The 15,291-nt window shown below is 44.9% G+C and overlaps 1 protein-coding gene across 7 annotated transcripts in view; it reads left to right on the top strand.

Moving 5' to 3' along the window:
• The window catches only part of PHKB (phosphorylase kinase regulatory subunit beta), a 1,358,073-nt gene that overhangs the window by 540,629 nt on the left and 802,153 nt on the right, over positions 1 to 15,291 (top strand). The gene's annotated exons all lie outside the window — the stretch shown is intronic.

Here is a 15,291-nt window from a genome sequence, read left to right as displayed (position 1 = left end):
AGCATGAACACGTGTCTAGGCACTGTCGAGAACTATTATCCCGGCATAAAAATGCCAAGGAACACTTGGTAGCAGAGTGGCAGAAATGGTAGAGTACAAGTGTGAGGCAAATATTTCAGACACGAGGTTCTTTGGAGTGCACCGCACCACACATGTCTAGGCCATGCTCCATGTTCACATTTAGATCTGTTATGGAGGTAGGTCCTCTGGAGGGTTCCCTCCCTGGGAAGAGGAGACATACAAGTTTAGACTCTTGTAGCAATCACTAGGTCACCCAGACTGTTTGATCCGTTGCAGCCCAGAGAGAAGGGTCTCTTTGATCCTGGCAGCGATTGATATGAATATATTCTCAATTTCTCATCCGTGAAGAATGTTTAGGCTTATCCTACACCCCAGAGCCTGGGTTAAACCCCTAATGTCCAGTGTTATCAAGCAACTGCCTCAAAGATAGCTTTCCTTCTTCGGTGTCTGCAATTATGTTTTCGGGACTGCTAGTGCACGGTCCCTTCTTCAGGTTTATCATCCTCCTCGCTCTCATTGCAGTTTTGGGATGAAGAAACTCCAAATCGTGTCTTGCGTGCTACTTTTGTTTAGGCTATTTGTAACGAAGAATGTGGTATGGCCAAGTGAAAGTGTAGTTATAGAAAGCCCTCTACACCTCTACAAAAACCAATGTTTCCTCTTTCATAAAGAGAGCATACACTGCCCACACATGAAAAACTAGGCTGCTACTCTTCAGAGAGACAGGATGTAACTCAGGTTCAGTTTGTCTGTATTTTGACGATGCATTCAATATATGCAAGACAATCTTTCCAATTCCAGGCGTCTCCTCCCCAAATCCTTGTGTTCGTGTTCTACTGGATTAGTTGAAGCTGGCAAAGGTAACGCCTAGAATGCCCTGGGGGTTTGTGATTGAATGTCCAGGACTGGATGCTTGGGTATCCTGAAGACACTGAGCAATTTGGCAAACCTGATGGTGCCACAGGCCTTGAAAATCATTTCGAGCTCATGGGGTACCATCAGTGACTTTATAGACATCCATACCACATGAACAATATAAGAACGAGTTTTTAAAACTGATGGTTTAATAGTCCTCTATTTATTCCCAGTTTTTTTGTTATTTTTCATCGATCACACCACAGGTGAATCGTGTGCCCTTGCTGAGACTCAGTTGTGAGAATGTTTAATAGCCAGGGATTTGGACCTTACTTGTTGCAAAGGCTCTCGTACAAGGCATGAACGGTCTCGATCCAGAACTGAGTTGCCAGCATGCCTTAATTTCCACTTGTACGAAACTTGTGCAGTGTAAAATAATCCCCATCTGCACGCTCTGGCAATTCACTGATGGGAAAGTAAATGTCTTGATTAACCCCGGGGCTTTTTGTATCTGCGCCTTTTTGAAACAATATATTCTGAAATAATGGATGTAAGTACTTTTTCTGCTTCATTAGCCATAAAGACGATATGGCTATGAATATTTCATTATCCCCCCGAGGAAAAAACCGACATTAAGAGGAGCAAATAATAGCACTTGTCTTTTAATGGCAGCCTACGACAAGTAGGAATAAATGAAGACACCCACACGTTGTTTTCATAACTTGTTTTTATTTCTTTTCCCCCAGCTCTCGATCCATCAGGCTTTATAAGCTACGGATCCATTGAAACAGCGTTTGTTAATGTATTTATATATTTGGAGACTTTGTATTTGAGAATTGAGTTTTACATTTTGCAGTTAACAACTTTTCTAATTTTCAAGTCGATGAATTGTCATCAAAATATATTGCTTAGGCAATAGTCTCCTCTGTTACAGATTGTTGTCAAGTTTGTGTTTGAAGCAACGCTGGAAGCCCCAGGCATCCTCTACCACACACGGAGGAGAGGCAGATTTCAGTGGAAGAGGGATTGCCACTGGTGTGCATAAAAACTGCACTTACGAATATATTTGAAGTACTTATTGGTTTGTGCTTTGATGATTATTTTGCTCGTGGTGAAGGTGTTTTATCAATTTACCACGGTCACGAAGATTAGGTTACCTCTACAAACGGGTCACTTCAACCCAGGAAGCACAATTTATTTTTCAGTGGAGAGCTATAATGCCTGCTTTTGTTGTACCGCTAGAGTGGCTTGAAACTAGGCACGGTCCAAAACCTAAATATAGATGGACTAAAGCAGTTAAAGAGTTTTACAATATACCCTGTATTCCAAACAGAGCCCTGTAGTGGCTGCTACCGAATGGGGTTGGTGAGGCGTGGGGGTAGGGGAGGGAACTGAAAAAGAAAACACTTACCTGGGGACGGCTGGTTGCCACGTCTCCTCCGTCCTCTTCATCTTCTTAATGTCTGGAGTCCCGGCAGCGGGAAGCACCCAGGCTTGCCTAAGCCAATCACAACGCTGCAATGCAGCATTGGGATTGGTCTGAGCACCATGGTTCGGTACCCAGACAGGGACTGGGCTCCTGGGCATGTAATTCACCAAGGCTGTGCAATACGGTCGGTGGAGAACATACAAAATGCGCATGACAAACCACCATGCGCACTTGGAGACTGCCACCATTCTTCCCCCTGCAGTGCTCTGGCGCCAGGGAGCCGAGCCCCACCTGCCCGCACACCAGAACGAACTGAGCCACTGCAGTAGGAAAAATACATTTTAATAACTTTGTGTTATAATCATTTTCTTTTTTTTCTTTTTGAACTGTTTGGAGTGCAGTGGGGCAATGCTCCTCTGCCTTAGTGGTGGAGCAGCCGCTGATAGAGCCTGTGGCGCTTGCTTATGATCCTCACTTTAGTGATGTGCTCTTTTTGGCCACAGTCGCCAATTTTCTTCCCCCTTCCCTTGAGCTGTCTTCCCTCCACCCCCAGCCTCCGTTAGCCCCAAGACAAAATAAGTATTGGCAAAGCCAATTGGTCTAGCCTTGTCAGGTTGGTTTGATGGTTACTTTCCTAATTTTTTTTTATTGCCAGAATTTTACACAAAAATAAAAAAAATAAACACTTGGTCAGCTAAACATGGCTGCCATATGCTTGCATTAAAAATTTTCAAGTAAAAAACATTCACTGAGATGGCCAATTTACTAGTATTTTTTTACATGGAAGCCCTTCAGTTGTTCCTTGCTTGTAATTATTTGTGAAGGAGACAATAATCAATCATCAGCTAACCAAGCACTCAAATCACAGGCACCGAAAATGTTACACTGTCACCTAAACTCTTTCTAACTTCAAAAGGAAGAGGGAAAATAAATTACAATCTGTACCCAAAGCGCACGCAAAATAGCCACTATGTAAAGTTAATATAGAATAAATAAAGTGAAAGAGCACAGTTGGAGCCAGGTTTATCATTAAGGGTAAATGTCCCTATTTATAGGTGAATGTGAACTATGTGCACATGATTAGTACCGCCACAGTAAATGGAAACAGTCTGTAAAGTGGGCAGACTCATTGACCCTTGTTGTATCCTGTGATGAGTTGAATCAAACGTGAATGACAAGTTAACTAACCAAAGGAATACGCCTGCTGACTAAAGACGTATGTGTATAATATGTATATATATATATTATATATATATATATATATATATATATATATATATCCACAGAAAGAGTCATCCCTTTTTAAAGGCTCTTTAAAAAGGGATGACTCTTTCTGTGGATATATATATATATATATATATATATATATCAGAACAATCCAAGTGCAGGGAATGCACTAAACAGATTAACAGACTCCAATTTTGCTGGTGCTGATATTGTAAGTTTATTTCAAGCTTGTGCTGCCCATGACGCATTTTGGCCACGTCCTGTGGCCTTGATCACATGATATATATATATATATATATATATCCTTCGCAAACATTGCTCCTTCTAGACTTCTAAGGACCCGTTGAGGTTGGCCTGCACACCGGCGGAGATAACCGGTAATCACAATGCGTCACAAGCTTCTAGAGTATGCACGCTCTCAGGAAACACAAAACCAGCAGAATAGTGGTTTAAACTGCTGTTGAATGCACACAGCGCGTTTCACAAAAAGGCTTGATCACGTGTACAATAACACCATCTTGACAAACATAAATACCACGGCATGCCAGCAACATAGAAAACGGCTGCCGAGTTTTCAGCCGTCCATTGTTAAGTGTAACAGAAATAGTAAGCAACATAGCAAAGTAAATACCTCATAAAGAGTATTCTGTAACTACACATTACATAGATTTATCGTGCACTGGGGAGACTTCTGCCTGCATCCCCAACGATAATTAATTACAAGTGCAGAAATAACAATGATGGAAAAAATACTCGCCGACTTGTTTTAAATAAGAGCTAGAGTGTTTGGCATAAAGCGACAAGTGTCACTGGTGGGAGGAACACCTCTGTGTTATATCTCCCATGTACCATGGCAGGGCCACTCTTATGGGCACATCAGTGAGACTGGGGTCGTTGGTACACTCCGTTGCTCCAAGGTGCTTGCCATTGGTCGCGATTAGCACGCTTACCACTCACAGCGCTGCATCTATTTCTGCCCATTCATACTGTGTACTCCTGGACCCCCAGGCAATTGCCGATAGGGCCGGTATGGCTTTCTGGGTTCATCTGTCCTACTAGGACATGGGAGATACAACACAGAGGTGGGACACACCTTTCCACATGGTCACAATGGACAAGATCTCTTGTTCAACATTATCGGATCCGGCTAGCGAGCAGCGTCTCTTTACTGCAAGGAGATCCATTCACTGTTTACATAGAGCGGGTGGAGCGGCATTCCCATCACCATGATAACAGAACACTGGGTCTCTGACATGCGCAGCTCGCACTAGCAGGTATTGAGATCATGCAACTTTATTATTCTCCTGTATGCACTCGCTTTACAGCACCATGGTAACAGCATACTGAGTCCAAGTCAGACATGCGCAGCGCTTACCAGCGGGCGAGTTCTTCCTCACAGGTCCATGGCACTTGGATGTACCATACACGCTCCACCCACCAGCGACACTTGTCACTTTATGCCAAACACTCTAGCTCTTATTTAAAACAAGTTGGCGATCATTTTTTCCATCATTGTTATTTCTGCACTTGCAATTAATTATTGTTGGGGATGCAGGCGGAAGTCTCCCCAGTGCACGATCAATCTATGTAATGTGTAGTTACAGAATACTATTTAGGAGGTATTTATTTTGCTATGTTGCTTACTATTTCTGTTACACTTAACAATGGCCAGCCGACAACTCAGCAGTTGTTTTCTATGTTGCTGGCATGCCGTGGTATTTGTTTGTCAAGATGGTGTCATCGTACACGTGATCAAGCCTTTTGGTGAAACGCGTTGTGTGCATTAAACAGCAGTTTAAACCACTATTCCGCTGCTTTTTGTGTTTCCTGAGGGGCATGCGTACTCTAGAAGCTTGTGACGTATATATATATATATATATATATATATATATATATATATATATATATCTTAACCTCACTTTCTAAATTTCGCTGGCGGATACGATCAGGAAAACAAAGCACAGACCACAAATTCGGTTCTTCTCAGGTGGTTATTTGCTTATATATATATATATATATAGAGAGAGAGAGAGGGAGATATGTATATATAGATATAGATGTGTTTATGTGTATGCATATTTGTTTGGAAAAACAGTAGTCTGGCAACATATCTAAAGCTGTTACAAAGAGCAGACCTAAAAATCCATTTGTTTAAGCAAAAAAAGTGTGCGTTATGTCACCTCTCGCTTCCTTAAAACAATACCTGCCAGTAAGATGACCGAGAAGCACGTGAACACCCATTTATCCAAACATATCGAGGCAACGGGGGGCCTGGACTACTCACAATCTGGGTTCAGGCCCAACCACAGCACCGAATCAGCCCTCCTAGCAGTGACCAACAACATCAGGATGACGCTGGATGGAGGGGGGTCGATGATTCTGGTGCTGTTGGATCTATCCGCTGCCTTTGATACGGTGTCACATGAGGTGCTTCTCGGTCGTCTGAGGGATGTGGGACTAGGGGGTGTGGCTCTGTCCTGGATGGAGAGCTTTCTCTCAGGCCGCTCTCAAGAAGTCAGGTTGGGCTCCCATAAGACCAACTCTAGGGAGCTCACCAAGGGAGTGCCACAGGGCTCATGCCTAAGCCCCACATTATTTAATGTGTATGAGGCCCCCTGGCTGACTTAGTGAGATCCTTTGGGTTCACCCCGGTGTCGTATGCCGACGACACCCAACTTCTGTTCCCTTTTAAAACCTTCACACCTGCACTAAAGAAATCCTTTGCAGATGGAATGAGGGCAGTGTCAGAGTGGATGGCTAAGAACTGCCTACAGTGTAATGTAGGAAAAACGGAAGTAATTTTGTTCGGGGAGGCAGTGACACTATGGTCCCCCGAATGGTGGCCCTTGGAACTGGGACCTGTTCCCAGTCCTAAACAGACCGTTAAAAACCTGGGAGTGCTATTAGACCAAGCACTAACATTGAAAGATCATGTAAACCAAGTTGCCGGCACCTGTTTCCGGACCATTGGACTGCTGAGAAGGGTCTTTCCATACTTACCTGACAGTCATAGGAAGACATTGGTCCAGGCGTTAGTCATCAGCAGATTGGACTATTGCAATGGTCTTCTCTTATCAACCAATGAAGAACAGCTTAACAAACTGCAAATAGTCCAAAATACTGCGGCGAGGCTAGTCCTCAACGCTCCACCTAGGACTCCCTCCCGCCCTCTGCGGACTAAACTCCACTGGCTCCCAGTGCGGCAACGCATTAAGTTTAAGATCCTATGCACCATTCACAAATGTCTGTCAGGTACTGGGCCCAAGTACTTCACAAAAGCGTTCTCCCCTTATGTTCCTGGACGTTCCTTACGCTCCAGCAATCTTCAGCTACTACAGGTACCCAGAATAAAAAAATCCAGGCAGGGAGGTCGCGCCCTTGCTCACACTGGACCTGTCCTCTGGAACTCACTGCCCCAGACACTGAAACAAATCACTAATCACCTAACCTTCCGAAAATCCCTTAAAACCCATCTATTCACAAATATCTAAACTACTTATTTAATTTAATCTATAACCACCTTTCTGACCATGGATCAGCACAAGTTGTATTCCCCTACTGGCAAAAGCGCAGAGATACCCCTTCGGGGGTCGAGTCAGGCGCTCTATAAGAATATAAAATAAATCCAGTCACCCTCCCTACAAGCCGTAACTGGCAGCCAAACACCCTCCTCTCCCCCAAAAAACGAGAACGAGCCACATACCTGGCATCCTTCATCCACAGTCCCCATAATTTCTGGTGTTCCCTTTCGACCCAGATTCAGGCTCTGTTTTCTTAGTGAGAGCATAGAGCTGGCTCTGTGGTAACTAAACGGTACGTAAATAACTGTTGTCAGCCAAGAGTCTGCAGATGCCTGCGAGAGATTGCCTTAAGCTGCATTGGATGTCACCTGAATACTTCCACCTCATCTAGATCTGTGGAGACCTGAGGGCGGCAGAGGAATGGCGGAGGAAGTCAGGCAGTCATCTGCTATTCCACCGCCTCCATTGGATCTTTGTAGACCCATGGGAAGAGGCAATCTGGAGGAGTTGGCAGAAAACTCCGGAAACCACAGAAACACCCAGTGATGTCAAAGCATTAAAAAATAACTGGAGTTTCTATAAAAGCTGTTTTCGCAAAACAAAGTACTTTTTTGTTCATTAGTAGAGATGCCAGATACATTGAGTAAGGAAGGAAAATATACATTACATTTCTTTACAAAAGCATTGGCATAGCCAATGAATTTAGCCTTGGCTACCAGTTTATGGCTTTGTCAATGCTGTTTTGACATGGTTTGTGTTTAACTTTTTTGTTGTGAGAATCTGCCAGCCCACATCAATATAAAAGAATGCTAAAAGCAAAACATATTTATTTGGTCTGAAAAGAACACATTGCCATAGTAGTGTCTGGCACTGAAGGGAATCACTTTAGATTTGGATGTGCTCCTTGTAAAAGAGTAGAATGCTTTCATGGTCGGTGCTCCATGCTGTCCTGGGTGTGAAAAAGCATGAAAGACAAAAATAAAGAGAGCTGACTGAAAGCCCTTATAAGTAGTTGTATGCAAGAAAGTAGGTTATTATTTGGGGTCGGCAGTCACTCACCACAAGGAATAATAACACTACTTGTCAGGGTGACCACCAAAGTTACTAAATTACCCATAGCTCAGCCCTTTATAACTTTGGCACACAGCAGACAGGCTCAACTTTGTACAATAAGTACAGTATTTCTGCAGTACCCAAGCCATGAAAATCCCAAGCAATTAAAATCTCAAATTGTATTTAAAAATAATGGCATAGATATAAAAAAAATACAATAAGAGAAACCTGAGATGAATTTTTTAACTTTTAAATAATAATATTACTAAAAAACCAGAGCCAATAATAGTCTATGGAAGTGGTAGACCGAGACCTAGATTCGATTTCAATCTTACCATGATGGCGCGCAGGTTGGATACCCTACATCGGGTCTTTAAAACGCCATGGTACACTCCTGAGCTGCGAGAACTAATGAAAATATGCAAAAAAGCTGAACGTATCTGGAGGAAAGACTGGGCCTCTAACAATAAACTCAAGTACAGAGCAGCTATGAGGACCTACAAATTAGCCCGTAAATTGGCTCAAGCCACATACTTTGAGGAGAAAATTAGAACTGCCTCTAATTCATCTAGAGAGACTTTTAAAATTGTCAAAGATCTCCTTAAGGCACCGAGCCCCCCAATAGTGCAAGAGGCATCGGAAGCTAGGTGTAATCAACTTGCCACCTTCTTTGAAAGTAAAATTCAAAGTATACTAAAAACTCTGCCGCAGAATGATCAACTCCCTGATCTGGCTCACTCCTCGACCTTTACCTCCGGCCCCTGCCTTCACTCGTTTGCCCCGATTTCAAGGGTTGATCTCCCAAAAAAACTTCTGCCCACTGTGAAGAGTGGTTCTCCCAATGACCCTGCTCCTATGCATATTTTAAAATTGGTAACTACCACTATTGCCGCAATAATTACAGATCTTCTTAACGCCTCCTTTACCCAGGGAATTGTCCCACCTAACTGGAAATAGGCCACAGTCAAAGCACTCCTTAAAAAACCAGAACTCGATCCTTCAGAGCTGGCTAACTTCCGACCAATCTCGCTGCTACCGGGTATCAGCAAGATGGCGGAGAAAATAGCCAATCAGCAGCTTTCCTCCTTTTTAGAAAGTAATAACCTGCTTCGCAACTCCCAAACAGGTTTCCGCCCAGGGCAGGGCACAGAATCTGCCCTGTTAGCAGTGGTGGAAGAGGCAAGATGCATCTTGGATTCAGGAGGATCAACGATGGTGGTCCTCCTGGATCTAAGCGCAGCCTTCGACACGGTGGACCATAAGATCTTAATCCATCGGCTGAGCAGTTTGGGAGTGTCAGGCACAGCGCTGCGATGGCTCACATCCTTTTTGGAGAATCGAACCTTCCAGGTATGCGAAGGTGCAGCACGCTCCAAATTGACTACCCTCCAATGTGGGGTCCCACAGGGCTGATCACTGAGCCCTACCTTGTTTAATGTATATATGGCCCCCCTGGAGGATGTGGTAAATCCATTCGGGATTAAAGTAGTCACCTACGTCGACGACACCAAACTAGTCGTCCCGCTCTCCCAAGAAACACATTGCGAGGAAAATCTTCACTCCTGCCTCTCAGAAATCCATTCTTGGATGAATAACTCACGTCTCAAACTGAATAGAGCAAAAACAGAGCTCATGCTGCTAGGCCACCATGTAACATCTTTACCTAATTCCATCTGGCCTGCCTGTCTGGGGCCCGTACCCACCCCAAAGACTGAACTAAAGAGTTTGGGGGTATGGTTGGAGCAGGATCTGACTTTTAGGACCCAAGCAAAAAAGACAGCAGGCATATGCATGGGGCTACTTCGCTCTGCTCGAAAGATTCTGCCCCTATTACCAGAGCACTCAAGGAAACTAATCATTCAGAGACTAATCCTGTCGAGATTGGACTACAGCAATGCCCTTTTTCTGGCCACCCCCGAAACTACAATTAACACTCTCCAATGAGTCCAGAACTCGGCAGCAAGGCTACTCAGACACCTCACGCAGATCATCAGCTAGACCTGCATTCAGAGCCCTTCACTGGCTACCAATACGTGAAAGGATTAAATTTAAATCCTTATGTATTGCTCACAAGTCCTTACAGGGGAAGGGACCCCCTATTTTAGGGAATCTTGTCCGTCCATACAAGGCAACTAGATCGCTTCGATCCGATCATGGCAATTTGGCTGTCGTTCAGAGAATCAAGCGGACTCGAGCCGGGGGACGCCGATTTTCAGTGAATGCAGCGACCTTGTGGAACGCCCTTCCGGCCAGAATTCGGAAGGAGCCGAGCTATCCGAAATTCCGAAAGCTTCTTAAAACCTTATTGTTCCCTCAGGACTCTTGTACTCTTCTTGGGATTCCTTGTTCTATAGCACTGGGACGCTCTCGGGCAGCCATGCGCTTTACAAATCCATTTTCATTTCATTCATTTCATTTCATCACGGTCAAAGATGTTAATTTCAGAGTTATTTTTTTTTTTTAATGGAGCTCAAATTCTCCAGTATTGTGGTGTCTTTCATAGATTCACATGCCTGAATCATTCCCCGTCGTCAGAGTGGGAGTACCACGGTACATAAAAAAGCAATAATATGCACCTAATAACCAGAAAACCTTGGTAATAAGAAATAAGCAACTAGGAAGTAAAGTAGCCCTAGGCTACAAGAGAAAAACTTCCACACTCATGACTATCATAGTCATTTTGTATAGTCCAAACTGCAGCCAATCAGGCAGCAGCACCCACCAGAATGTTCTCCCCAGAGGCTCAGGCTCTCAGATTTTCTACAGCAGGTCGTGTGAAGGGAGTCTCCCTGAGCTCTGCTCAGTACTTCACTTTTTTGGTCTGGATTTCACTCCTTTAGGATGTTGTTTCTAAAAAATCTCTCTTCAGGCCTTGTGAATCTTGTGGGAAGCTCCGGCTTTTTTCAGAAGATCCCCACAAAAAGTGCATCTACTGCCTGTATCCTGATCATGAGGTGAGAGATTGTAAGATCTGCAGGACATTCCCTCAGAAGACCCTCGGAGATAAGGAAGGACGCCTACTTCTGTGGCTACAGAAGATTAAGGACCAGGATAACCCTTTATCTGAGGTGGGAAGTGTGGCCTCAGGGTCATCTGTATCTTCCAGAAAGAGGATGGCTGAGTAAGATTTATCTTCTCCTGGGGCTAAGGTGTTGAGGAAAGTTCAACTCTCCAAGCGTTCTGCCTTGTCTTCTACAAAAAAGGCTTCTCCACCTTCTGGATCTTCATCTGTTTCCCCCCTAAAAAGACTGGGAAGTCTCTGGCGTCTAAAACGATGGCCACATCGTCACGAAAATTGCCTCGTCGATGAAGACCTCGTCGAAGAAGGATGTTGGTCGTCGAAGATATAGTTGATGAAGATTTCACTGTCGACGAAGTTACATGTCTCGTCGGCACCATCTCCATCGACTGCACCGTAGACGGAAAAAACGTTGACGCCTCTTCTGTCATCTTGCACTGAACTGCAAGTATGGTCGACAACACTGTCTACGGCCTCCTTTGCCCCACCAGCTACAACAGCTTCTTTGCTAGAAAGACGTGGCTCATCATTGCAAGCTCTTTCACCACTTAAATTACCTGACCAATTGCTGGTTTCTGATGACGATGAGGAGCAATCGGATGTAGACGACTGATTCTGCACTGCTACGAGTCCGTCAGAATTGCTCATTTAATATCAGGATGAAGATCAGGACGAAGAACCGTTCTCTGAGCCTGTGGATCAAGCTCCTGCCACGGTGCCCACAGCACAGATGCCTTTGGCCCTTCTCAATAATTTACCATTCATGTTAGACGACTACTATCGCCGTTTCCCTCCATCTGAGTCGGCGGGGTCTCTCCCATCAACGCCCATGCCTCAGGCCTCTGCATCTTCCTTGAGATCTCCAAGACCACCTTCTCCAGCACCATCTCGCCATTCTCAGGAGGCTAACACCACGGATGAAGATAGAAAAGAAGGAGAGGTGGATGACAAATTTGTTCTGTCGGAGTGGGATGAGTACCAAATTCAGACGCCATCACCTTCTGCTCCAGGTACGGCTTACTCCCCTCCAGTAGACATCGGAGGTTTCCATCTCCTGATGAAGAGAGCTACAAAGAGATTTCTGATCCCAATGGAGACAAAGAAAGACGATTGCTTTCTTTATGATTTTAAAGATCAACCACGAAGGCAAGTGAAAACTATTCCCATCATTGATTTCATATGGAAGGACGGATTGAAGATTATGGCAACACCCAAATCTCTTCCTGCTGTCTTGCCCCGGTTAGACAAGAAGTATAAGGCACCGGACAACTCTCCTACATGCCTTATAGGACAACCTAAGGCTGATTCAGTTGTCGCCCAAGCGGCACAAAGACAGGGTAGGAACCCCTCTTCTCCTATATCTGCTCCACCCAATAGAGATGGCAGACGACTAGATTCCATCGGGAAAAAAGTCTCCACTATGGCGGCAACAACTGTACAGGCCGCGAACTCCCTAGCGATATTAGGGAGATATGTCAGGCAAATGTGGCCTGACATCTCCCCCTACGTTGAAATGCTACCAGAACCTGTGAAATCTGAGGCAAGCCAGATTTTACGAGAAGGTGAAGTTACTTCTGCAGAAATTATTGACGCAGCAGTAGATGTGGCGTCTACAGGTTTCAGGCAGCTAGCGGGTGCAGCAGTGCTAAGAAGGCAGGGATCGCTGATATCCACATCTTTTCGCCAAGAAGTGCAATCAAAGATAATAGACATGTCTTTTTGGCCAGCATATTGGCAAGGCCCTTCAGGCTATCAAGAAGGACGCAGAGACGGCAAGTTCCTTGGGTAGCCTTCAGTTTCGTAAGTTGTCCTTTCGAGGTGCTAAAGGGCGTGGATCCTTTTCCAACAGAGGAGCTGCAATCAGCGGAGCTCATACCAAACCTCTCAAACTAATCAGATACCAGCCCTAAAAGCAACAGTCTTACGGACAGCGAGGTAACTCCTACACGCAGTCAAGAAGAAAGACCTCCTACCGTGGAAGAGTTTCCACTAAGACGCAATGAGACACACCACCTGCCACTATCTCTACCCTCCCCCCAGTCAAAGGTTGGAGAAAAAAGATCCCGATTCTACTCGAACTGGTCCGCAATTACTACAGACAAGTGGGTCCTGGATATAGTGGCCAGAGGCCACAATTTGGAATTCATCAAGATCCCTCCAAACTCTCCTCCCAAGGGCCCACCTCCAGCTCATATCAAGGAGTTGTTTATCCAAATAAATTTGATGATACGGAAGGGATTGATCGAAAAGGTCCCTTGCTTGCAAAGAGGTTCAGGTTTTTCCTCAAGATTTTTCCTCATAACGAAAAAATCGGAAGAATGGCGCCCCATCCTCGACCTGCTCGCCCTCAACAAATACCTGAAAAAGTTGTCCTTCCGGATGTTAACACTTCAAGAAATCATCTAGCTTCTTTCGGTAGGAGATCACATGGCCACCCTCAACCTTCAAGACGCTTATTTTCATGTGCCGATCCTCCCCAGACTCAGAAAATTCTTATGATTCAGAGTGGCAGGCAGGGATTTTCAGTTCAGAGTACTTCCCTTTGGACTTCGGTCAGCACCCCGTGTTTTCACAAAAGTTCTAGCTCCGGTGGCAGCACACCTTGAATGCAGAGGGCAATCAAGTTCTTTTGCAAAGGCAAGTTCACACGTTCTAAGATGCCTATCACTATTCCAGTCTCTGGGCCTCTCCATCAACTTCGAGAAATCTCATCTCATTCCGTCTCAAAGAAAGTCCTCCGTGGGAGCCACGCCGGACACCCAACTCACTCAGACTTTCGCCTCAAAAGAGGGACAGCACAAGATCTGCAAGCTAGCTCGCCTATTGCAAGAAAAAGAGTACATTTCAGTTCGGTTGTTCAAATCTTTCCTAGGGATGATTTAATCCTGCATCCCTATCATACCCAACTGCCGTGTCAGAATGAGACCTTTACAAGAAGAACTCAACCTCCAATGGTTGCAGGTTTCGGGTTCGTTCAACGTCATTCTCATAACTCCTCGGATGTGAGAAGCCTTTCTCTGGTTGACTCAGATGAAGAATTTGCAGGAAGGATATGCATTCCTGGCGGAAGTACCAAATTTCACCATCACCATGGATGCTTCTCGAAGGAAGGGGAGCACACCTTCAGGGAATGACGGTCAACGGAAATTGGAATGTGCAACAAAAGAAGTGGCACATCAACCTCTTCGAGCTGCAAGCCATTTTATTGGACCTTAAAGTCCTTTCGAACAGTCATCCAAGGGGCTTCGGTATTAATTCGGACAGAGAACACAACAAGTATGCATTACTTAAACAAACAGGGTGGTACTAAGTTGGCCCTGCTCTCTCAACAAGACCAGGAGATCTGGGACTGGGCATTGGGTCACAAGATCAGCATTTCAGCTGTCCATGTTCCGGGGATCTCCAATGCTCTAGCGGATTCCCTCAGCAGAAGCTCAATATCCAATCATGAATGGGAGATCCATCAACCAACGTTGGACCGAGTCTTTCAGGAGTGGGGTTATCCCGATCTGAACCTGTTTGCCACAAGCCAGAACAGCAAATGCCCATACTTCGCAAGCTGGCTTACCCACAGGGACTCGTGTGGGTAATGCGCTTTCAATGAACTGGTCTCAGATATATGCCTATGCCTTTCCTCCAATTCAGTTAGTTCCCAGAGTCGTCCGCAAGATGAATAAGCAGCCTTGTCGCCTCATTCTCATTGCTTCCAGATGGTCTCACCAATACTTCACCGAACTTCTCCTCCTTTCGTAGTGCGATCCCATTCAGTTTCCACCAATACCAAACCTGCTGTCCATTCAGGAGGGTCAGGTCTGTCACCCGAACGCAGCCTCCTTGAGATTAGCAGCTTGGCTCCTCAACAACTTGAGTTCACACACTTAAATATCCCTGCGGACTGTCAAGAAGTTTTAGCCAATGCTAGAGCACCTGCCACGATTAAGACATACAAACTCAAGTGGAAAAGATTTTGCACCTGGTGTCAATCTGCCAATTTGCATCCAATTCATGCCAGGCCAGAACAGATCTTACTGTTCTTTCTTCAATTGGCAAAATCAGGTTCATCTCATTCCACGTTGAATGTGTTTTTGGCAGCTATCTCAAGGTTCTGTCAGGATGGTTCTAACTCTCTCTACTCTACTAGAGTTATTCAGCAATTTTTTGAAGGA

Source organism: Lissotriton vulgaris, chromosome 12 (assembly GCF_964263255.1).
Source record: "Lissotriton vulgaris chromosome 12, aLisVul1.2, whole genome shotgun sequence".
Taxonomy (NCBI): domain Eukaryota; kingdom Metazoa; phylum Chordata; class Amphibia; order Caudata; family Salamandridae; genus Lissotriton; species Lissotriton vulgaris.
This window is presented reverse-complemented; position numbering and strand designations above follow the sequence as displayed.